The 26498-nt window shown below is 38.0% G+C and overlaps 1 pseudogene across 1 annotated transcript; it reads right to left on the reverse strand.

Moving 5' to 3' along the window:
- Positions 1–6853: 6853 nt before the first annotated feature.
- On the reverse strand, positions 6854–10900 carry LOC147636865 (pentatricopeptide repeat-containing protein CRR2, chloroplastic pseudogene; annotated as a pseudogene). The gene is made up of 2 exons (XR_015266273.1): positions 7600–10900; positions 6854–7505 (listed from the first exon to the last, which is right to left on the reverse strand). The product of XR_015266273.1 is annotated as a pentatricopeptide repeat-containing protein CRR2, chloroplastic pseudogene (transcript).
- Positions 10901–26498: the final 15598 nt, after the last annotated feature.

Here is a 26498-nt window from a genome sequence, read left to right on the forward strand (position 1 = left end):
GTTTTGATGCATGCAATGCTCTCAAAACACTAATTTCGACTACCTACATAATCAATTTGGATCCCAAATAACCCATTTTCTAAACTTTTTGTCCCTTAAAGTGGATTAATCACCCTTTATGACAAAAACCAATCCATTAAGAGAAATTAGTCGAATTCAAGGGTTTTTTGATGGTTTTGAGATTTTTTTGAAATATTAAGCTACTCCTAATGGTTGCTAACACTTTAATGCATAAAATTCCAATAAAAACTTACAAATTAAGCTAAAATTAAGGATTTTAGTTCTATGTTTATCACTAAAGAGAGCTAACATTCACTAAAAAATGCATTCTATTGCATTATTTGATGCAATGGATGTAAATTAAACCTAGTACACACTATGTGCAACCCCTAATAACATTGAAAACCACATTAACATTAAAAAAATAACAAATTAAGCAAAAAGCATTCCTTACATAAATAAAAAAGAGAGCTATTCTACACCAAATCACAGACAAATCACCATCAATTTCACATCTTTTTTATGGAAAATCATTAATTAAGATAATGGGCAATGGGTAATGTGTAGATTACAAGAAAAACAGTGGAAAAAGCTAAGGGATAGCTCCTCGACAGTGGCACCAAAAATGTTATGGCTCACCCTAATCCCCCTTGAAACACATCCAACAAGAGATTACCTGGTGAACCGCAAGTGTCGTGAGGATCTTTCCAATGGCCGAGCTCGTAACCCTTAAGGTCTCCAAGCTCTACAACTCCTTGAGAAGCATTCCACCATGCCTCCCGCGAGCATTGTCGCACTGCCACGTTGCACTACGGGTGCTCGTCCCTCCTCTCACCTCACATGCATCCATTTGGGAGAGAGATTAGCAAGAGCAAGACTCCATTACACAATGGGAGAGTATGTTGTATTGTGAGAGAAATTTACTTATATACATGGCCATAAGTGTTCACACTCACTTAAACTACGGCCAGTCAGGCACTTTAGGCTCATAAGAGGCCTAATGCTATTACAATGACTACTCTCATAATATATCCATGAAGTACATCACTTGGGACTTCATCCTACATGCTACCACATTCTCTTGAAGCGGGAATTACCATAAGTATTTCGTCACACCATTACGGGCACCCATCCAAGTTGTAGCTTTGGACACCATTGCTTCATATCTTAAATGTATGACCCTTTGGTGTATCTACCTTAACTTCTTGATATAACATAATGGTGGTAGTTCTTGTTAACCCTAGGAATGGGTTAACAACAGGTATCTCAGATCTTTCATTTCAAACTCGGCTGAGAGTTTGGATTTGATAACCCCAACCATGGCTTCATTGCTTCTCGTCAAATTGAGATCATCAACATACAGAAGAACAAGAACAATTTCCTTCCCTTTTACCATGTAGTAGAGAGTATAATAGCATTACTCTTTTGGAAATCTTGAGCTTTGAGATGCTCATCAATTATGCCATACTAGGCTCTTGGAGCTTGTTTCAAACCATACAGTCTCCTCTTCAGCTTACAAACAAGATGCTCTGTTCCTGCTTTGACATAATCTGCTGTGCTGCATGTAGACTTCTTCCTCAAGATGTGGCCATTGAGGAAGGCATTGTTGACATTCATTTGCCACAATTTCCACTTATGAAGAGAGGCTAGAGAAAGAAGTAACATGATGGAGTTCATCTTGGCCCAGTGGTGCAAAGGTCTCTCCATAATGAACCCCCTATTTCTGAGCAAAACCTTTAGCCACAAGTCTTGCTTTGTACCTCTCTATCTTTCCTTCCTTGTTGTACCTCAACTTGTAGATCCAATTGCAGCCTATGACTTTCTTGTTGGGTGGAAGCTAACACAAATTCTAAGTGTGATTCTTGTGCAAGGCAGTCATCTCTTCATCCATTGCATATGTCCATTCTTTCTTATCACACACATCCTCATAGAAGAGGGGTTCATCATGCTGCATTAGTGATGTCTAGAGAGCATAATTTATTAGTTTAATGTCTGAATTGTTACCTCTATGATATGTGAACCTTTGGGACTAGTCATTTTCTGAAGAACCATAACATGAAACTCTTTGAAAATGCCAAATACTTCAGCTTTAGATTTCATGAAGAAGACCTAAGTGTATTTGGAGATGAAGGAAACATAGTATGTATTACCACCAAGTGAAGGAGTGTGGGCTGACTCATAGATATCTCTGTGAATGAGGTCAAGGAATCCTCTTCCTCTACTCGTGCTTCTAGAAAATGTTGCTCTGGATGCTTATTGCCAATGCAACAGTCTTCACATACTTTATCAACTGTTTGCATAGATGGCATGCCTAAAACCATGCCTTTTGATTTCGGGAAACACATGTTATTGAAATTCAGGTGACCATACCTTTTATGCCATAATTTTGATGGAGGTAAGGAGGCTAACCTATTAGCCATTGCTAACAGTTTTGCTACTGAGCCACTCAACTTAAAGAGTTTACCATGCTTTAGATCTCTTTCGATGACCTTGTAGCTGTGTTAAGGATCTTTGATCAGGATTTGCTGACCTTCAAATTCCACTTTGAAGGCTTTATCCACCATGGCTCCAACTGAGAGTAGGTTCTTGGTGAGTGAAGGAACCAAGAGGACATCTCCAAGCTGCTTCCTTTCTCCTGTGTTCAGCTCAAGGGAAAATTCTCCTTTACCTGTGATAGAATTAGGAGTGTTATTTGTAATATAAATCAAACCATCATGAGTAGAATCCAACTTAGAAAAATATCCAGCATGAGAAGTCATGTGGGGCAAGTATGTGGGAGCTTGCCCCACTATCAATCGACCATGGTTCCTGCTTTCTGCCATGCTCTACATGTGAAGTTTTGAGAGCTTCCATCTTTAGCATAGCTGACTGATTTTCCCTTAAGATCAGCTTGCTATTTCCTACAATCTTTCTCAAAATTACTATATTTTTAACATTAATAACATTGAATGAGTTCTATATTCCTCTAGAGCAATAGCAACCTCACCCATTAGAAGAACAGTACCTTGATCATGGTTGTTGTTGGACTGGTAGTTGTTATGTCTTCCTCTTCCTCTTTGATTATTTAATCTTCCTTTTCCTCTTGCTGAACACATCATTGTTACTTACTGAAGCGCTGCTTCTTCCATGGAAGGCAATCTGCCTTGAAGTGCTTTTAGACTCATACAACTTCTTCAGATTGTCCCAAGCTTCTTTAGGAGTCAGCACCTCTCTCATATGGCTGAGGATGTCATCCTTCACACTCAGCTTTATCATGTGGACAACAAACATGGCGTTCTTGTCCCATTTTGCTAGGGCTTTAGTAGATAGATCAGTTGTCTCTCCATAAAAACCATCTCCCAACTATCTTGGAAGAATAATAATAACTCCATCTTCAGCTTTCATGTTGCATAGTTTGTATTATTGAGTTTTCCAGCTCCTTCCAAGTGTAGGCTAGTCAGGTTGGGTGCCATTGACTTAGCAAAATAGTCAGTTGATTCCGTCTTTGATGGGTTCCGATAGTTGGAGTTGACTATGACAGCAAAAAAAACGGGCTCTGAAAGCTAGTTCTGACTATAGTAAACCTAGTTAAACGAGTAAACTTGGCCAAATGAATAAACGTGGCCAAATGAGTAAACCCGACCAAATGCGTAAGCCCGGCCAAATATTGAATACTGACTGTGGAATGTAGAAAGTTGTACGACAACAGGCGATGACTTTCAGTAGAGCGAGTTGCTCGATGTCAATAGCAGTTAATGTAGATGGTTGATTCTGTCAATCGATTTAGGAAGCTGATTTCGACAACTAATTCAGGGAGCTGGCTCTTGTAGTTGATTTAGAGATAGCTGGCTCCGATAGCCGTTTCAGATAGCTGGCTCTGATGGCATAAAGATTATGTGGCATCAATAGGTCGGAGGATGACGTGACTTTTGCAAGTTGGACACGATGATGTAGCTTTTGCAGGTCAAACGATGACGTGGCTTCAGCAGGTAAGAAGATGGCGTGGCTTCAGCACGTCAGAAGATGATGTGGCATCAGTGAGTCAAAAGCTGATGTAGATTCTGCAAATCTAAGTCTGTAGCAGCAGGCAGAAGTGGTTGATGATGAATCTATAGCCCAAGTGTAGAATGCAGAATGCTAGAATGTAGAAGATTGACTTAGCAGTTTGCTTAGTGCCAACGCGGGGAGTAGAACGACTGCAAATCTAAGACTGTGCAGATTTGAGGTAGCATGTGACTCAAGCTCATGTAGATGCTGGTGTGCTTGATTTTAGGGGCTAGGTGGTGCCTAGGCAGACTCTACGTAGTAATGGAGTAAATAAGGCTCTGATACCATGTGAAAAAATGGTGAAGACCAGAATATCTATTGAATGAACAAGTTAAAACTGAATCAGCACTATTTATTTTTGAAACAAATGAGATATGAGAGTGATAAATTTTGACTCTAATTTGTGGATGGGCTAATCCCAAAAACCCTAATCCTAGTGGTAATGAGCTTAAACAGCTTAGATTTGACAATTCATACAGTGTTGTAAGTGTCAGCCCCCCTCAGGCTACACTCAGCAGGTGGCTCTTGCACACCTGTCTTGTTCACTTCAGTTTACCATTGTTCACTATGCCATTACCATCTACATATAAAACATGCTTTTATAATGATCCAGGATGAACACCTTGTCATCAATAGTAGACGCGTCATGATCGAGGCTTTATCTCTACTAATGTATTTAGTTAGGTGTGACCGGTAATTCTGCAGCTTCTTGTTAGCTAACTCGTGACAGTTCTCCTGAGAAGACGCCAACATGTAATTCCTCCTTGATGTAGGAAGTTTATTCACCAACTAGGCGGTGCATTTCTCCAAAGTTTTGCAAACCTTAGATGGTGTGAATCTTGCATCTTTTAATATAAGTCTCTAAGAGGTAAGTGTGTACTTTTATTTCTTTGCTTATTTTTCAATTAATTTTTTGTTATTCCAATGGAATAGTTCATAGAAGTAAAGTCATGTTATTTAAATAAAATTTATTATGTCTCCCCTTAATAGTTTTGCATATGATAAGAATATTATGATGAAAGCTATATATATCATTTTTTAAAACTTTTAATTCAATGTAATTTGACATTCTTCTAATTATGGTCTTAAAGAAACATAACAAATTGCAATCCTTGAACTTTAGACTCCCTCAAGTCTTCATCGACATTTGTACGAGCTTTTGCTAGGAAATGCGATACAATGATGAGCACATCTATTGAATGAACAAGTTAAAATTGAATCAACACTGTTTATATTTCTGAAACAAATGAGATACAAGAGTGATAAATTCATACTCTAATATGTGGATAGACTAATCCAAAAAACCCTAATCCTAGTACTAACGAGCTCAAATAACTTAGATCTGACAATTCATACAGTGTTGTGTCGGCTCAGGCTACACTCAACAGGTGGCTTCTGCACGCTGTCTTGTTCACTATGCCATTAGCATCTACATACAAAACAGGCTTTTATAATGATGCAAGAGGATGAACACCTTGTCGCTCATTGTAGACGCGTCGTGATCAAGGCTTCGTTTTCATTGATGTATTCCGTTTAGTATGACCGATAATTCTGCATCTTCTTGTTAGCTAACTCGCGACAATTCTCCTGAGAAGACATCGACTTGTAATCCATCCTTTGATGTAGGAATTCTATTCACCAACCAGGTGACACATTTCACCAAGATTTTGCAAACCTTAGATGGTGTGAATCTTGCATCTTTTAACATAAGTCTCTAAGAGGTAAGTGTGTACTTTTGTTTTATTTGCTTGTTTTCCAATTAAATTTTTGTTATTTCAATAGAATAATTATGTTTCTCATAAAAGTAAAGTTATGTTATTTATATAAAAATTATTATGTCTCTCATTAATAGTTTTGTATATGATAAAAATATGATGAAAGCTATATATATCATTTTTAAAAAATTTCTACTTTAAATGTAATTGACATTCTTCTAATTGTGGTCTTGAAGAAACATAGCAAATTGCAATCCTTGAACTTTAGACTCCCTCAAGTCTTCAATGAAATTTGTACGGGAGCTTTTGCTAAGCAATCTTGACAAGTAAGAAGTAATTCTTTTTTTTAAAACCTCATATTTTGTTTCCACAAAGTGTAGCTTTTATTAATTTTTATGAGTTAGATATATAAAGCTTTGCTAGTGCATCATTTTCGAATTAAAATTATATCTTCTTTATTTAATTCTTTAATTGAATATTGCATGTCAAACAATGGTGTTGATTAGCAACCAAAGTGTGGATATTTGTTATTGTCTTACAACTTACTTATTGATAAAAATAGGTGGTGGTTTTAAACCAAGATTTGGGTCCCACATGCACTCTTACTCACTGATAATAATGCTGGTAAACAATAATTATTTGGATTTGTTGATATTGTGAAGGATTTTCCATGAAAGAGGCATGGAGAATGTTTTGCATGATGAAGGATTAGCAAGACAGTTTTTGTAATCTCATGAAACTTTGGCAAGCGATTCTTGTTATTCAAGCTAACACATTGGCATGCAAAAGAGAATTTTCATAGCAAAATCCCATCAAAGACAACATGAGGACCAACTTTTACACTCGATTTTCTGTAATCCATTGCCCAAAATATTAGTATCGATTTTCATTTGTGGTATCAACTCAATTTTGAATAATTTTGATGATAAGCAATAGTCATTGTAAAAACCATATAATGTTCTTGTTTCAACAAAAAAAAGCAGCTCTTGTAGATGGATTGGATGTATTTTTTTAAATGAAGTGATTACCAGTGATCCAACTCTTTTTTGACAAGTGCACCCTCACGTCAAAAATCAATAGCACTTCAAACTTGGGACTTTAACATGTTCTAAGTATAAAATGATGCGTTTTGTGTATGTTGTATCATTTTACATGGCCTAGCTAATGTTTCTAGGTATTTAAGGACCTATATCCCCTGTATGAAATAATCATTAAACGCCTGGCAACTCTAAAGTTGAGGCTAGGGCTGGGTTAGTTACAAAAGCTTTGGAAGGAGGCTGCAAGCATCCAGTACAAGCACCAGTTAAATAAAACTCTCTTGAGCATGCTCATTGACAACTCCTCTGATAGATTCTGTTTCATTAGTCACTGACAAATACCCATCCACTGGGGCACCTGCTCAAATGGATCTCCAAACCTTCTATCTAGAATCCTTCAATCGAAGAAAAGAATATGGAGATGCTGCTCCTCAAAATATTGACTGTAGCCACCTGCATACCCTTTGGCTCTGCATGCTGAGACCACCACCATGTATCAGTTCCATGTAATGGTTAGAAGGCTGGTCCTGCCTATGGACACGTTCTTGTGGATCATGCTCAAGGAAATAAACTCTTTTGTAATCTACATAAGCGAAAATCGCAACCATTGCCTCAAAAGCCTGCTGCAGCTAAATTGGCTCCTGACTATGGTGAAGACACATTGGATTGGTTCTCCTATCGTGCCTCAGTTGTTAAGAGACCACCATGCATGATGCTAAAGACTCTCCTCTAAACACCTCTGATAGCATTGATGGCTCCTCGTTAGATGCCTGATTGAGAGCCTTCCTGTTAAGAGAATATGGATGACGTTGGATACTCACCAACACCTCTGATGGCTTTAAAGATTCTTTGATAGATGACCATTTGAGAGACTTGTCATCCTAAGCCCACTCCCTGGGAATATCTTGGAAAGTCCACACTGCTCTTCAACTTTATGACACTAGCAAATAAACAACCAAACCCCCCCCTCCCCACGCCCCCCTAGCTGTGAGTATAAGGCATTTTTGGCTTGCATCAACCTTCCTAGGCAGGAGCTGTCATTGAAAGAAAGGTACAATACAAGCAAACAAATGCACAAAACCTGTGGGATGTTCACTCCCGAAAAACTAACCAACACAGTCTGTGCGTGCTTATCCTCCGCGTGCCACATATAATATACAAGATCCAGCAGCTCTGTACCTCCCATGCCTAGTCAACATGAAAAGGTCACGTCTGCCAGACCTAGCACCTCACCAGTAATCTGCACATGAACAAACCCCATGTTTTACATGGTGAAATCGGTTAGCATCCCTCAGTACGATTTCACGATGGGTTATCTTTGAGATGAACTTTGTGAATGAGTGACAGTCAGGGCACACTCGGACGTTTGCTGTTATGAACAGAGGCGTCTCAGAGCTTGTGCTGATGAGTCCAAAACCAATAGCCAGCTTCTCACTATGAATACAAGGCTGATACTCGCTCCTCTCAAAGTCATACAAGTGTAGATAGCCTGCCTTTTTCATCAGCCTAGCCAGCCTTCTCAATTCAGAATAAATCTCTTGCTTTTGTGGGTGTAATTGATCCTCTTCCACAAACTCGTGAACTACACCCTTGACCTCAATTGAGCTCTGGCCATGCTGCTTTTTGAACTCTCTACATCTAATGTTATTCATTAGCTTTTCTGCATCACTTGCCCTTCCAGCTGCAGCATAGATATTTGCAAGTGTTACATATGGTGTTGGATCGTTTGGATCCAGGTGAAAGGCTCTCTTGGCAGCAAGCTCTCCTCTCTCCACATCAGCCTGGCTTTTGCATGCACCAAGCAAGGTCAGCCATGATACTATAGTAGGCTCCCAAGGCATTTTTCTGATTAATTCCTCTGCGTCACTCAACCTCCCTGTCCTACCCAGGAGGTCAATCATACAGTTATAGTGGTCAATATCAGGTTTAATGCCATAATCCTTTTCCATAGAAAAGAAGTAGCGGCAACCTTCTTCCATTAAGCCAGTATGACTACATGCAGAGAGAACACTAACAAAGGTGACCTTGTCAGGTCTGTACCCCCCTGCTAGCATTTTCCTAAAGAGTTGAAGCGCATCTTTGCCGTTTCCACACTGTGCATATGCTGTTACCATTGCACTCCATGAGACAGCGTCTCTTTCAAGCATTATGTCAAACATTCTCCTTGCATCCTCAACTTTGCCACATTTGGCATACAGGTTGATCAAGGCATTCCCCACCACAACCTCTCCTTTGAAGTTTGTGTCCAGGATGTAGGCATGCAATCTTCTCCCGTCTGTCAAGGCTGCCTGGCTAGCATATGCAGAAAGAACACTGACATAGGTGAATTTATCTGGCATTACTTTCTCCTCATGCATTCGAGAGTAGAGATGAAGTGCATCCTTGCCATGCCCATGCTGTGCATACACTGCAATCATGGCAGTCCATGAAAACGTGTTTCGAATGGGCATTTTGTCAAACACTTTTCTTGCACCCTCTGTACTGCCACATTTCCCATACATGTGAACAAGGGCAGTCCCAAGGACAATGTCTGATTCAAATTTACTACCCACTATGCTGGCATGTGTCTGCATTCCTTCACTTAAAGCTTCTTGGCCAGCACATGCAGAAAGGACACTTACAAGGGTGACATTGTCAGGCACCACGCCATCTATTTGCATTAGACCACGCAGTCTAAGTGCCTCATCATAGTGATCGTGCTGTGCACATGCTGAAATTATGCCATTCCATGAAAATACATCCCTCTCACGCATCTCTTGAAGGACACCTGTTGCATAATCCAGGCTACCACACTTGCCATAGAGGTTGATAAGTGCATTTCCTACTACCAAATCAGATTGGAGATTGCAGCTTACAAGTTGGGTGTGCAGCCACCTGGCTTCCATTGAAGTTGCTTGACCGGCACTTGCAGAAAGGATGGTAATGAAGGTGACCTTGTTTGGCAGGACTCCTTCACCTTGCATTTGGTTGAGGAATTTAGGGGCGTTTTTTCTCCTGCCATTCTGTGCATGTGCTGATATCATGGCTGTCCACGAAATTATGTCCCTTTCACATATTTTGTCAAAAACATTGCATGCATCATCCAGGCTACCATGCTTACCATACATGTTAAGCAAGGCATTCCAAAAGATTTTATCTAATTTCATATCAATTCCAACAACACGAGCATGCATTTGTTTTCCTTGATATAGACTCTTCTGGCTGGCACAAACAGAAAACATGCTCACAAAGGTGATTTTATCGGGGAGTACTCCGTAATTGAGCAAACTGTCAAAGAGCTCCAGGGAGTCTTTGGCTGGCCCATGGTGGACAAATACATCAATCATGGCATTCCAAGAAATGATGTCCCTGTCAGCCATTTCAGTAAAAACAGACTCCGCTCTCACAAGGCTGCCACATTTGCCATACATATTGATCAGGGCATTGCCTACCACAACATCAGAACCGAATTCAAACCCGACAATGCGAGCATGTATTCGCTTACCTTCAGCTAGAGATGACAGGTCAGCACATGCAGAGAGGATGCTGACATAGATGAACCTGTCTGCGATGAACCCTTCCATGTGCAATTGGTCAGCGAGTTGAAGGGCCTCCTTTCCATGGCCATGGCGAGCATATGCCCTTATCATGAAATTCCATGAGAAGTGATCTCGAAGACACATGCTGGAGAACAAAGCCAGAGCATCCTGTAAAGCTCCACTTTTGCAATAGGATTGCAGCTGCATGTTTGCCATGTATGTGTTATGTTGAGATCCATTATGGGGGATGTCCGCCATGTATATATTCTGTACAGGTCCATGAAGGAGGGTTTTCGCCATACATAAGCTCTGAACAGGCCCATCACAGAGGATATTTGGCGTATTCGTACGCTGTACGGGAGCATTATGGGTGATGTTTGCCGTACATGCGGGCGGTGTGGCCCCCTTGCCATGCTCGGCATTGTCGACTTCAAGCGCAGGTTTTGGAACAAACAGAAGCTTTTGAGATGCGCACGCCGCAGCTGCTACATTGTTCCCTGCCTTCGAAACTAGGGGAGCTCTGATCATCAGACATGGTTGATACCTCCAAACCAACTGTAACCAGGTTTAGTGTAATACAGACACGACTGGCTTTGTTCACACACAGGCGGACGTCAGCTAGGTGTCCGCCTCATCGACTCAGCCATCAAATTAATTCACCTTATTTTAGAGCAACTTCCCAATGCAAGAATCCCTTCCCTTCAAGATGATGTGTCCAATTTTGAAATGATTCACATGTCACATCACACTATAATAGTTTCAAAATATGCTAACGTCTATCAATTTATCATGACGTGTGGCTCCTCGTGACCACGACGGGCCGAGAATAGTCAGGGGAAAATTTTCGCCCCTTAAGATTCTCCTTGATCATTATACCATCAATGCCCTTCCCAAGGGCAAGCTCCAAAGTCCACAAGCCTGAGGGATTTACAATGCCTACTCAAATTTACAAGTTGTGGTGGCACATTCATCTTGTGCCGGTTTATTTATTGCTTTTATTTGTCATTGTCATCTGGTTTTTTTAAATCATGGTTGCAAGTGTTTGACTACTTATCATATTCCTAATTCTCACAAGGTCCATTTTTTAATCCCCTAATCTACATGTGATGTTATCAAACAAATCATCAATTTGGGTTGCCAGTAACAGTTACGAATGGCTACCTAGAACAACTACCTAAAAGGCTTGGGATGACGTGTCTTTGGCGACTAATGGGATTCGAACCCATGTTTTCAAATTCACAATCTGACTCTCTGACCCATTGGATTTTATCCGACCCCAAGGCTAGCTCCCCGCCCCTTCAGATTTAGAAGGGGCCTGTCTCGTTGAAATCAATTCAGACACGTTCGTACTTGCTATCGGATTTGAACCGATAACCTAGAGCACATTTGAAGTCTGTCGCGTTTACCAATTCCACCAAGCAAGTATGCTCACTATCGAAAATCGAACCAATAACCCTTGAAATGGAACAGGTTTTAAGTATGTTGTGTTTACCATTTTCACCAACCAAGTGAGCAAACAGGGGAAGCAAAGCTCTTTGGAGAAAGAATGTGGGGTGGGGATCAGAATCTCTTGCTGCTTTACCCGACCCACTCGGGCCCTCGTCCGCCACTTTCTTCTCTAGACACCCCGGCTCCACTAAACGGAGCTTGCTCTCGATCGGCCAGACTCATCGTTCTTTACTACCGAAGATTCTGGCAGGAGGAATTGAGGTGACCATGTCAACCTGAAGTAGCAGCACTTTGTAGCTAGCTCGGGATCACCAATGTTTTTCGTGTTTATCAGAACTACCACTAGTGTCTGTTGCAAAAAATAATCACTATAAATAGGTGTTGGATTGAGCCACTAGAAATAGTCACAATTTCAAGCAATCACCAGTCCAAGTAATAGCCAACCGATATTTACAAAGTTTCTACCACCAATAGATACCGCTTTCAATTGATGGCCTAGTGACCACTTGGAGAATAAGCTATGAGACATTTTTCCATTGGAACCTTTGTCAAAGTGGACATTAGTGCTAGCCTCTTCATTTTCCTCTTCTTGCATGCTCCCATCTCCTCCATTAGCCTAGACTTCCTCCCTTGTCTCCAAAATAGTTGTTATTTCTCTTAACTATCTCTATGTTGTGCTTTTAAAGTAAAATAACATAGTCTAATCTTCCCCACTCCTTCCTCTCACAACTATAAGTTTTCCTCCCTCTTCCTGAAATTCCTAAGGCATTGTGCATAGAATCTTATTTAGAGCTTTTTGTGATCATCTAGAGAGTAGAAATCTTTCTTTTTCCCCTAAGAAAAGATCCTTCTATTAGTTAAAAAAGTAAACCTGCCTATATACAATACCTACAAGAATGCAATCAACATGTACAAAGCAAAGGAAGAGCTCCTTCATGGCTCACCACTCTCGGAGGAAGCCTATAATGTCGAGGTGAAGTTTAAACTTTTTATCAATTTTACACTTTCAAAATTAAATTTTGAATGTGCTTCACAAATCACGGAAACAAATAACTATAAACATCTGTTTATAAACGAAAATGGTAGTCATTCATATCACTGAATATCTTCTTATACTCACCCACTTGTACTCACCCATGGTGCAATATTTTATTTTATTGTTCTCATATGTAGTTCCCGTATGTGTACTATTTTGTTTTTATCAGTAAAGTTCTAGAAATATAATTGTTTGTGCATAAGTCAAAGTGTTAGATCATTTAGTACTTCTCATTTATTCCAAGAGTCTATATCTAGTAACCGTTCTAAGAGTCTATATCCAGAAACTGACAGAGCCTGAAGATATTGGGATAAGAAATAAAGATTGGGACATGAGAGGTTTAACAACAATAGATGATGAGACCTATCTATCCTAGGTAGAAGGCTTGAAGTAACAAAGTCAAAAGATGATAGGGATCAAGAAGAGGGATCGGACCCGAGTGGATTTGAGCTTACTTGAGCAAGCACATGAAATTCCGAGTGCCAGGATAGAAAGATGAGAGATGAGACATAACCGAGAAACAACTCTAGGAGAACATATCAAAGAAGAGTAGCAATCAAAGTCAAACTAGACATGGCATATTATTACATAAGTGAAGAGAAGAAGGTGAATCTAGGCATCCACATTTAGGCTTTTGAAATGTGGATGAGCTTAAAGAAGATGGAATAAGGGGAAATGGTAGACTACTCCCATTAAAAGCTAGAGCTTAGAAAGAAGATGGAAGAAGGGGAAATGGTAGACTACTTCCATTAAAAGCTAGAGCTTAGAAAGAAGATGGAAGAAGGGGAAATGGTAGATTACTTCCCATAGTCATTAAAGAAGATGAAAGAAGGGGAAATGGAAAACTATTTTGTAAATAATCATGGTGGATTCAAGATAACAATTAGGCCCATGATTAAAGCATAATAAAGAGCTATGGAAATGGATTAAGATTAATCACATGATTAAGAAAATAATCAACACAACATGAAGGAGGAGAATGAGTGAGTACTCTTACATTAGATCTGATCCTTGATATAGGCTTGAGTACAAGTGATTAAGAGCATGATTAAGTTAAACCATCTCCTAATTTCTCCTAGATTTGAGCACCATGGAAAGGGGCACCTATTACCTAGATTTACGTGCAAACAAAGATCCTCCTTGCTTTAGACACCTACTTCCTATATATTTATGTAGTTGAGTGGACCATATTATATAATATAGAATTGGCCTAAGACCTTAAAACCATATTGCCCTTATGCCCCAATGTCATTAATGGATATTTTAGTGAATTATTTCAACACTCAACTTTCTTTATACGAATTTTGGTGTATTATTTCAACATCCTCCCTCAACAAAAATTGATGACTTTATTGATGCTAATGCACTATCTACAATGTTGGTTATGATGACAATCTTGGTGTCCGTAGATCTTACTTCCAATAATAGGTTTACAATGCCAATGATGATGATAGATGATAGTCCTAGTTATGACTAATAGGTCGAGCACGTTCTAGAGTTGGTCTAGAAGGCCCAGCTACCATTGATGTAGTTGGCCTCTGATGAGGCTCATTCTTCTTCCTTTGCTTCATCTCCAGTGATTCTACTTCAATCGTAAACTAAGGCCTTTTAAGCTTTGTTTCTAAAGAAACAATCCTTCTCTTCGTGATTTGGTTTCCCAAATAAGTTAAAAGACTTTTTTGGAAAATCCTTCTTCTAGAATGATCCTTTGAAGGATGTATTTAGCCCTTGCTTTTTCTTCTTGTAGCTTCCTTTGTTAAAGAAGGGCCCTTCACTAATCCCTTACCTTTGTTTGACTTTATTATCTTCATCTTTCTAGTAGAATTGCTTCCACATTTACTAGTTTTGGTGCTACCACGTTTGTGAGAGTAGTAAACAATGTTATAGATGCATCTTGGGGTAGGATCTTTACGAGCACACAGCTATGACCACATCTCCCTTTATATTTTTCTTGATCCCTACTAGTAGCTCGGTAAGGAGGCTCTTCATGTAATTGAGTGACTTCCCTGGGTTCATTTTAAGATCAAATAATTTTATGAGTAGGCTTATCTTAGAGTTCTTGGATTGTACTCCAAATAATGTGTCTAGTGTGTTCCATGCATCATGAGAACTATCTTTTCCATCTATGTGATGGATATAGGTATCACTAAGGCCCAATGCAATCATTGCTAATGCCTTATCTTCTCTGCTAACCCACACTGGCTCTTCATCTCTAGTGTTGGGCATCTTTTCCTTTCATTAGCTACTCCTCATAACCCTTTTCTTCATAAAAGTAAATTAACCTTGATTTGCCAGGTGTAGAAACCATGGCCTTCAAATTTATGACTTCTGAGAGAATTTTCCATAAATTTGGTAGGTCTTACCACTTAGCTTTATGAGCTTAAGGATAGTGTCTAAGAAGAATGCGGGGGAGAAGATGAACTTGAGCTCCTTTTGCAAGTAAACACATACACACATAAGAGTAGACAAGCATACAAGAGAGATGGATGGCTAAATTTCTTCTATTCTCTTATCTTCTCTACAACCATTAAGAGAACATTCTATATGGGAAAGTACTCTCCTACTATAAGTTATAAAGGTCGGTTCATAGTGTGAATTCGACTACATGAGCTGGTGCTATAACTATACCATAGTTGTAGTACACTAGAGTGGCTCACTAGAGTGGCTCTATCACATGCTTGTAAACCACTACCAACATATCACCCATAATCTCACCAACCCTACGAATGGTGTGAGTGTGGAAGCTATTACCCAATTGAGTTATCAATGTCCGTAGCACTAGTTGAGTTCGATATCTTAACACTCCCCCTCAAGCTTAACTCCACACATTGCACTCCAAGTAAGGTCCTAAACTTATACCCAATGCCTTTGTGAAGATGTCAGCCACTTGATCCTCTATGCTCACGTATACTAGATCTACATCACCTACTACTAGAACCTTCTCCCTTAAAAAATGGTACCTCAACGTGCTTCATCCTAACATGATAGACTATGTTACTGGCCAGTTGTGTTGTCACAATAAACAACAATGACCCTATCCATGATGGGCTTGCCCATATTACCAAAAGTAGCTTCCAAAACTAAGCTACATCACAAGCTCCTATAGAGCAGGCACCCCTGTACTCTGCCTCTGTACTTAACAAGGCAATTGTTAGATGTTTCTTGCTGCTCCAATGCATAACATCACTCTTAAAAGAAAACATAAAGCTGATGGTAGATCTCTTGTCTAAGACACTACCAGCCCAATCAACATCTGTCTACCCATGTAGCTGTATCTATGTGCCAGCCTCATAGAAAAGTCCATAATCAAATGTGGACTTTATGTACCTAAGAATATATCTAGCCACATCCAAGTGTGGCTTCCTGGGAGTCTACATAAATTGACTCATGAGTCCAATAACATAGCTCGAGTCTAACCTAGTAATGGTCATGTAGGTCAATAATGGCATTGAAATAGGCTTATAACTTGTTATATCATGCTTGGACAACATCCATATTGCCTGTGTAACAACAAAATGCCATCATGTGATCTCACCACCTCTAACTAAAATACAACCTAGTGATGAAATCCATGCTAATGCACTCCCATTTCGTCATTGGAATATCTAAAGGATGCAATTTCCCAGGTAATTTGACCCTTTTTTACTTTAATCTTTTGACAAATAAGGCATTAATGGTGGACATAAATTAGTACATCCCTTTTCATTCCTGGCCAAAAGAAGTTCTTCACATAACCAAGATGTCATGCAATTCAGCTGTCATAAGCCTAAATTAACATCCTATTCTTGAAATTCCCATTGCTTGGGACACATAAGCGATTATTGAAATATAAGCATCAATCTTCAAGTCTGTAGCCTTGAACTTTATTCATTACTTGAATCATTTTACTTTCTTGCATCAACACGGCAATGATTGGGGCAAAGAATACACCTTTCCCTTAATTTCTAAAGAGAGAGGATTTTACATAATTGTTATGGAAAGCAAGGATACTTTCTGAACTGAAGGCATTTGCAGCAGCAGCAACTATTGCATTTATTTTCTAAATTTGTACTTGATTTCAAAATCAAACTCTTGCAATATCTACATCCATCTCCTTTGATGCATATTGGATCACTTTGCATAAGTATTCATTTCAAAATTTTGTGGTCTATTATCAAAGTAATTCTTTGTCTGAGAAGATAATGCCTTATACCTTTAATGCATGAGTCCTTCCTTCTTATATAAGGATTCTGCCAATTGCAAATCCACTTGCATTAGAAAGGCTTGCTGAATTCTAGAAGTTTTAGCATGGGATTGGTCATGCCAAGGTAGTTTTGGGTTTATTGAATGTACTTTGACACATTAGCATCCAAATGAAGGTAAGGCAAAGTAATCTTGGCATATCTTTGGATGAATATGCGATACCATCCTGTCAAATCCAACAAAACCTCAAACTTCTTTTACCGTTTTTGGTTCTAGCCAATCTATTTTAGATCTTGTACCTTGGAAGGGTCATCTAAGATACCCATCCTTGTACCTTGGCAGGGTCATCTATAATAGCTCTTATACCTTGGAAGGGTCATCTAAGATACCATCCTTGTACCTTGGCAGGGTCATCTATAATACCTCTTGTACCTTGGTAGGGTCATCTAAGATACCATCCTTGGAAACAATAAACCTCAAGTATTTTATGCGATTAGTGAAAAAGGTGCATTTACTCTTCTTAGCAAAGAGCTTGTGCTTCCTTAAAATGCCTAGAACTTTTTAGGCATGCTTTTATTCAGCTACATTCTTGGAGTAAACCAAGATATCATCAGAATAACAAAATCGTCTAGATGCTAAGTAAAGATCTCTTGCAATAGTCAATTGAAAATTGCAGGTGTATTGGTTAATCCAAAAGGAAGTGAATATATGTGCACTGTGCAATCGATCCTTCAATCCTTCTTCCTTTAAAAGTGAGTTGGTGTACCCCATGGGGATAGACTAGGCTTGATGAAATTATGCTCTAAAAGTTGTATTAATTTCTCCTTAATCTCAATTGCTCCAAGTAAGCCCTTCCTTGCAAATGGTATAGCTCTCTGAGTACAAGATCTATCTCATGATCCACTTCTCCGGCTAGGGGCATTTCAGTCATATCCTCAAGAAATACACCATACTCCCTTAGCCATTCAGGTTCAAATAAACTTGAGTTTTTCCCACTAGAGTTAAGCTTAACAAGATAGATTGCTTCTTTCTTCCTAAGTCCCTACATCATTTGGGATGGCTTTACCAACTGTAACTTTGGAGATCCGGTGACTTCGATACTTCGGACCTTATTTTTGATGAAAATCCAAAAAAGAGATGGTTCCCTTCATCATTTTATGGCTTTACCAATTGTAACTTTGGAGATCCAGTGACTCCAATACTTTGGACCTTATTTTAATGAAAATCCAAAAAATAAATGGTTCCCTTGTGGTAGTGTATATCCACTTGATTCTGATTAAGCCAATCATAAACTCCTAAAGATAAGGCTTTGAATTTACATTTAGTGGAGTTTTCATCTAGAGTAAATTCGAGATTGTCGTCTCATGGCATGTGAGCAAAAGTTTCCCACTAGCTAATTTAACTTGCATTGGTTTATGCTATCTCTAGTCTAATCTATCTTTTAAAGGCAAGAAAAATGAAAGAATGAGTGCTTCCAGAATTAACCAAAAGCTCAAACTGTTTACTTGGTAATTTTTGCATGCTCAAATTATATAAAAGTGCTGATTTTGGTAATATGAAATCTACCTTTATTATCCTCTTCCATGTCGACAACAGTGATAGCTCTAGAGGCAAGTGGTTGAGTTAGAAAATTCTTTCTTTGATTCCCCCAATTCTAGGGTAGAGGCCCTTGATAACTTTGGGTGGGAAGCAACATGTCTCTGGTTGCTTTGGACACACGACGCCAACCTTTGAAGTGAGGTCCCATTGCAATTTGCATTGGATAAGTTATGACTAGCATATTGGGACATTTCACTCATAATGTGTGATGGTTGGTGATGTCTATATCATATTTGTTCCCTTTTGAGTTGTTGCAAAGATCCATTAGAGACACTTGGGAACTCTCTCTTCTTGGCCCCAATTTTGGAAACCTTGGCAGAAATTTTGAGTTATGTTCTTCTTTGAATTGGGCAGATTTTGGTTCTCAACTGGGCTTGATGATCTCTTTGGGGTTCTCCTTCAAAAAAACCTTTGCGAAGTCTTCCGCCATATGCACTACTTCATCTATAGAGTCTGGCTTAGCATTTTTAACCAACTTTTCTACCAAGTGAATCAATCTTTTTAACAAATGTGTTAAGCAATGTGGTATCAACCATAGATGGAACAAACCACATTAGATTAGCATAAGCCTAGTGATATGCATCAATAGATTTTTACCCTTCCGGGATAGTTCCAACAAGAACTCATTCATCCTATCTTCTTCATACCCTAGCATATAATACCTTTGAAGTAGATACATCTTTAGATCATCCCACTTTAGTTGATCTTGTTTTAGATGGTTAGCTTTAACATGATTTTTCTAGCTTGACTGAGCTTGGAGATGTGATCTTAAGATGGGCCAAGACCATCTTGCCCCATTCATTGTACCTGGAAATATAAAAAAATTTCATCCATTGCATCAATGTAATTAAGGAAATTCAGCCAAATTATTTCCTTCACCCATGAAAAGTTCTTGGCTGATATTTGTACAAGGCTTCACGAATATTGCTATTGAGTTCTTCTTCTAGGAGGGAAGATTTACCCGCAAGAGTCATGGGTGACTATTTTGAAAAAAGATAATCATAGATTTAAAGCTTAGATAAGTGACTTGAGTAATAAAAGATCTCTTTATTTACTCAAAATTTCTTATTACGTTGCAATAGGAAAATCTAATCCTTGCTTCCAAACAAGTGAAAATTTTGATAATATCCCATAATTATAAAATTTTGATAGGAAAGATGAAAATCCAGATGATTTAATCTGGATAAATATTCATCTAGGGAGAATTGACTTTGTCCTCTAATCCTATATTCTTTAACAAAACCTAGTTTCTCGATAATCATGGCTAAACTTAGGTTTCAAGCATAGAATCCAAGCTAATCTCGATGATAAATGTTTCCTCTACATTAACCCAACGATACATATAAGAAGTCCTTGGTAAGGTTTCCAAAGCAATATTCTCTAAAGTTGAGATAATGCATAGCCATCCTTACTTTATGGTTCATCATACACTATGGAAAGCGACGCTAATGGCTTGATACTTACGATCAATGATCTATTGACTCTGAGCCATTACTGCCTCACATAGCTATATGTTTAACATTCTGAATTAAAGACAATGCTTAATAAAAGAGAAAGCTTTATTTATTTATCAATCTTATTTTTGTACAACAGTGTCTTTTTACTTTCTCAGATATATCTCGGGTTTAGTACTCCATTTCTTGCATGACAAGTTATAAGATGTCGTTCTATAGTTATTAAGATAAGGATCTGAGTTTCAAGTATAAATAAGCTAGTAGTCCTAAAAATTTATCTATGAGTTACAAGGTATCTAGGCACAGAAACATATATCTAGAGCCTATTTATTATCCCAAATCTATAGCAAATTATAGCTACACAGATGTTCTCTCTAAGCATTCTTGCCTAGTGGCAAAAACAAGCTAAAGCATGAGTCATTAATGACACACTAATGTTGCCTCTGTTTGTGCCATGTTGGCAAGAAGAGTTCTTCAAAATGATGCATCAAAATGATGCTCTCGCATTAATTTCAAGAAGATAAAAGATGTACAAATTCTTGAGACATTCTTGGTATACCATACATGTTTGGCCAGGTCATCCGTTGCACCATTCTACAATTATCATTTACTTAATTTAACTTAACAAAACAATTTGAAAACAAGGTTTTAAAAAACTAAAGATAATTTTTTTGCAACCAAAAAACATCGTGTGTGTGTGTGTGTGTGTGTGTGTGTGTGTGTGTGTGTGTGTGTGTATATATATATATATATAAAGATTATCTATGTACAATTTGGATCAGCTATAGACTCAATCTGCTCGTACAAAGTCTACATCCTCCCTATCATGTCTAGGGGAATAAAATCCCTAAGCAATCTATACAATCTGCACTAAAGTATGTGATCTGGAGTAAGAGTAAAGTATAACACTAGCTCACAAATAACTCCGAGTTGCATGACCACCATCGCCATCTAACATTCTCCCATAACCTAGAACTCAATCTATAATAGGCATGGACTCGCCCTCTCTCGATATAGTACAAGAAGTAACATCGACACTCTTGAGTCTAGAAGAATCGGTTAGTAGAAATGTGGATCAAGGTGGGTTGAGACTCCAGTCCTTGGATGCATAGGTGCTTGAGAATTGAAAAGGCAAAGAATTTAAGCTAAAAAAGGCCATGTACCTTCATAAATTTAGAAAGGCCCATGTACCTTCATAAATTCAAAATTTTGAACAAAAGACTTGATAAGCTTCTTGAAATATGTCCAAGGCTTGATGTGTGTATGTTTCAAGATGAAGAAAACCACCTCCAAGCCCTTAAAAATTCCACACCTCCTTCTAGGCTAGATTTCAGTGCCCACACACTACCAAAGTTGGCATAAATGACCTAGATGACTAGTTTAGGTAGTACTAGAAGCTGCACAGAGTGTCATACAAGTACTATAAGGTGAAAAGGGAGGTGAAAAGGGAATAGTTTCAAAAGTAAATGGTGAGAATTTAATAGGCATGGAGGAAAAAAGAGAATGGGCCCCCCTTTATATAGATGTTGGTATGCATGAGATCCACCAATTTTGGTATGTATAAGTTCTAGCCACAATGCACTTTGCATCTTAGTTAACTCCAAAAGAAAGGGGCTAGTAGACTAAGGCTTAATAAAGCAAGATCCCACCATGCACTAACACAACTCAAATTGAGGGATCCCGGAACCATTCATGCACCAAACTACTAGCCATTACCCCCAAAACCTCTAGCAAGCCACTTAAGTTGTGGGAGCTGGACACTACTCATGCACCAAACCACTAGTCAACCCCATGCTTCACCAAAAACCTTTAGAAAGCCACTTACCATTTTCCACTCATCCCAATTCCACTTGGTTTCATAAATCCATGGTTTAGAACCTTAGAATATTTAATCAATTTTACCCAAGGGTACACACACTTAGGTTAAACCCCTTTAATTTATTTTCTCCAATGTGCTAATAATATTTTTGCCCATGCTCTTGGTCCTAGGGTAAACCCCACATTTTGGATTTAAATATGGACTCAAATTTTTAAAATTTTCTTGGGTTGTAAAGTTCTTTCCACACACACACACACACACACACGCGCGCGCGCGCGCGTGTGTGTGTGTACATGTTCACAAGGGCATGTGAGCCTTAGCATTTAGGATAAAATTCAAATTTCCCACCTTAAATTTTAATTTTCAAGGGATTTTACTCATCTTTGAGCAATTTCCCCATGTGCATATTTCATTACACATTTTACCTTTCTACCTTTCTTCACAAATACACAATTTTATTATTATTTTGGCCAAAATTATTTTATTTAATAATTTCTTTTTGCACGAGTAGGAGGGACCTTACACATACCCTTGTTGTCTTGAATCTTTAAGAATCTTCTAGGATTTAAGATTTACATTTAAGGTTTTCTTATTTATTTTCTTCCTTCCTCTCAAAAGAGCCTGTATTCTATACTTTTTCTATAATGAAGCACCAATCTTCTTGAGACTCATAATGAAATTGATTCTTTCTACTGTAAGGGATTTTAAAATATCATTTTTGAACAAACTTCTTGTAAGAGTATTTATGCAAAATAAATCTCATACAAGATCGTTTTTGAACATACATGTAAGAGTATTTATATGAAATAAATCTCATATAGAAAGGGGCTATTCACTTGGAACATCTTTACTACCCTACACTAAAATGGTTCTTTCTTGGTAAGAGTATTTATGCAAAATAAATCTCATACAAGATCATTTTTGAACATACTCCTTGTAAGGTTATTTATATAAAATACATCTCATACAGAAAGGGGCTATTCACTTGGAACATCTTTACTACCCCACAATAAAATAGTTCTTCCATGGAGCTACATTGTTACTCTTGAAACTATGATTAGGCCTTGAAGGCTATTTTATCTTGAGTGACATCACCCACCTCGTGCATGGAATTGATTCATCTCGGTAACAACCTGTTCTTGAGTTAGAGCCACCTATACATTTTGGACTTTTACAATATTTCAATTATCACCTTGTGCTATCTAAACCATCCTAGTGACTTCCTCTTAGGCTTGTTTCTATGTCCTATATGGAAAAATTAATTGGATCTTTTAAACTTATGATTGCTAACACCTAAGGATCTTCATTCTCCTCGTCTTCTTTAACTAGTGCAATAGCCACCATATTCACTCATGGAACTTGTCTTGTTTTTACTCCTCTCTGAGGCATCATATTCTATAATTCTTACTAGATTTGTTTTAGAATCTGAATTATAGTCAGAATCGTCTCATCAGATTCAAAGTCATAGGGTTCCAACTTCGAAGAGTCTTCCTTCTTTTTTTTTTCTTTCTTTTCTTTGTCTTTCTTTGGCGTTTCCAAGGATAATCCATGATCTACTTTGTTGCCACCACCATGTGTTTCAAAGACTTGGTTTAAGCCAAATTTGTGTGGATCCAAAGAAGTATAAATTTTATTTAGGAGGCCCTAGACAAACCATTCCTTTAGAAGATGATCCTTGGGCTAGAACCCCATATCAATTTGGTTATAAATAATCCAAAGCTTTGTAGCATATTCATCAAATTATCTTTGTCTTCTTTTGTAGGCACCTTGTCAACAACTTCTCAAGCAACTAAATGGATATTTTATCCAATTGGAACCCTTCCAAGAAAGAATTCTTCAAGGAATCATAGGTTGAAAAATGACTTAACTTAGATTGGGCATACGAGTTCATTGGTTGTATCCTTGAATGTGCATGGGAACTATTCAAACTTCTACATATTAGATGTCTTATGATTGGCTTTGCATGTCATCTCCAATGCATGTCTAAATCATCCTTCTACTTCTCCTTAAATTTGGAGACATTCACCTTAAATTTGGAGACATTCACCTTGAAGTTATTTGGAGGCAAATTCTGCACCATATTGCTTGTGGTGCCTATTATTACTATTGGGAGTGAGAGGAATGACGTTGGAACATGACCTCCTAATCCATAAGATGTACTTGTAAGGGAGATTTTACTCTCCCCCCCAATAAAAACTTAAAGAAAAAAGCCCAAATATAGAAGAATGATACCCTTCTTGAGTTTTCTCCTAGTGCATGATGCCTGTTAGATATATCAGATGTTTAACATGCTTAGAACATTGCATCATAGACTAGAGATTGCCTTTGAGTCCGCTCAACCTATTCCCAATCTTGAATACTAAGATCAGCTTCCTAAATCACTATTTCGCTTTCTTGGGCATCTAAATATTCATTGCGGATAGCATGTCCTTGTGCTCCTCCATGATAAGGGATCAATGGGACACTCTACATGATGCAGAGTAGATCATTATACTAATGCGCATTCTCGCACATCCTAGAGAATCTCAAGCTGTTCTAACTCCTACTTTGTCTTGGGATCAAAAAGTACAAGCATACCACTTAGTAAAGGATCTCAAGTTGTTCATATCACTCAGTATAAGGATCTCAAGCTGTTCTAATTCCTAGTTGCATACCACTCTCAGCAAAAGGGAAATAAGAAAAAACTTTCAACCACATTTTGATCCAAATCTCCCCAAGATGAGATTGTTGATAATACCCCAATCCATTGGAAAAGTGAATTGCCTTGAGTTCAATTCTACCCATACTTCCCTAATGGCTGGATAATTGAATCTCTAATTCATGGGGAAAATAATGCAAACGCATTCAAAACAATGCAAAAGCATTGGTTAATTGAATTACTAATTTATGGGAAAAACAATGCAAGTGCTTTCAAAACATTGTAAAAGAATTGGTTCATTGAATTGTTTTTCCCATGAATTTCCAATTCATGGGAAAAACAATGTAAAAGCATCGACAACAAACAAAATCCATTCAAGCACATGAGGATCTTCCTTTGGATCCCTAGGGGGCATTGATAGAGCCCCAAATCTTCATATCCAATCAAGCCCTAAATGATAGCCCTTTTGGTTGGAAGAGGCAATTAGTCCATGTTAGAACCATGATATACTAGGCTATTTACTACGATCACAAAAAGATAAAATATCAAGGAACTGGATTGCAAAAAGTGTTAATGGATAACCAACATGGTCAAATCAACATATTGATTAATACATTAGCTCATAGATGTCATGCAAACACAATAAAAAAAGAGAGACTTAAAGATAGAATGATAACCAACATGAACAAATTAACAAACTAATCAATACATTAACCCGCAAACAGACATTATGCATAGACATAAAAATAAAATAGAGACTTAAAGATTAAATTTGAATTGGACCTGCATATCGATATATTTCTCTCTTTCTCTTTAGCATGTGCTTGGCATGGAGTACATCTTATAGATAGACTGAAAGAATAATCACCATGTCATTTACAAGTATACAATTATTCGCATATATGTGGCTTTACATTTCTCTCCTTCTCTTTGCATGCACTTGATGTGAAGTACATCTTATAAATATATTGGAAGAATAAATTCCATGTGGGTTTATAACTATATATTTGTTGGCATACATGTGTAGATAAATTGAAAGAATAACCACCATGTGACCATGTGGCTTTACAAGTATACATTTGTTGCATAGAGTACATCTTATAGATATATTAAAAGAATAACCACCATGTGGGTTTACAAGTGTACATCTGTTGTTGGCATACCTTTGGATTTACATGTATAGATAAATTGAAAGAATAACCACCATGTGACTATGTGGCTTTACAAGTATACATCTAGTGGCATACATGTATATATCTATAGATAAATTGAAAGAATAATAACTGCCTTGTGGCTTTACATGTATACATCTATATCTCTATCGGTAATCTGGTAGCCCTCTAAATGTCTATCAGTATCAACTACAAACATCTATAGCATCTATGCTAATGTATTATCAAGGAATATTTAAGTTGACATCAAATGGACACCCACTCTCATCCAAATCCATGGGTTGGCCTTTGACATTAATAATGATCTCACCCTCTTTCAAATATTTGGATAACGAGTTTAGTGGTTTCTAAGCCATTCCATCACCTACTTCAAAGATATGTTAAAGTGGGGCACTTTTGGGTGCCATACAAAGTCTTCTCCCAAACATTGTGGACTCCTCTAAACACCAACTTTGTCCCACTCAGCCTACTATCATATAACCATCATATACCAACTTAACCCTTGTGAATTTTGAGGATAATATTTGAATAAGAGAGGGGGATATGATAACCACATTGGGGTTAACCTTACCTTTGTAGGCAAGGATGTGCCTTTTTATTTCTATCTTTTATATCCATGCAATGCACTTATTATAATAATTTTGGGATTAGTCAAGCCTACGAAGCTTGTGTGTACTCGTAGTTCTAACTTACAATCATATTTTTTATATACATAGCCTAGCATAAGTTTCTCTATTTTGGGCACCTTGGACAACATTTCATGCATGGCTAGCCATTAAGATTTTGTATATAAGACATTTTGAGTAATGAGAAAAGGAGAAAAATGTCATTATCACAATTGACCCTTCTTGTG

This window comes from Cibotium barometz, chromosome 7 (assembly GCF_041138505.1).
Source record: "Cibotium barometz isolate CiBa-2024 chromosome 7, ASM4113850v1, whole genome shotgun sequence".
NCBI lineage: Eukaryota > Viridiplantae > Streptophyta > Polypodiopsida > Cyatheales > Cibotiaceae > Cibotium > Cibotium barometz.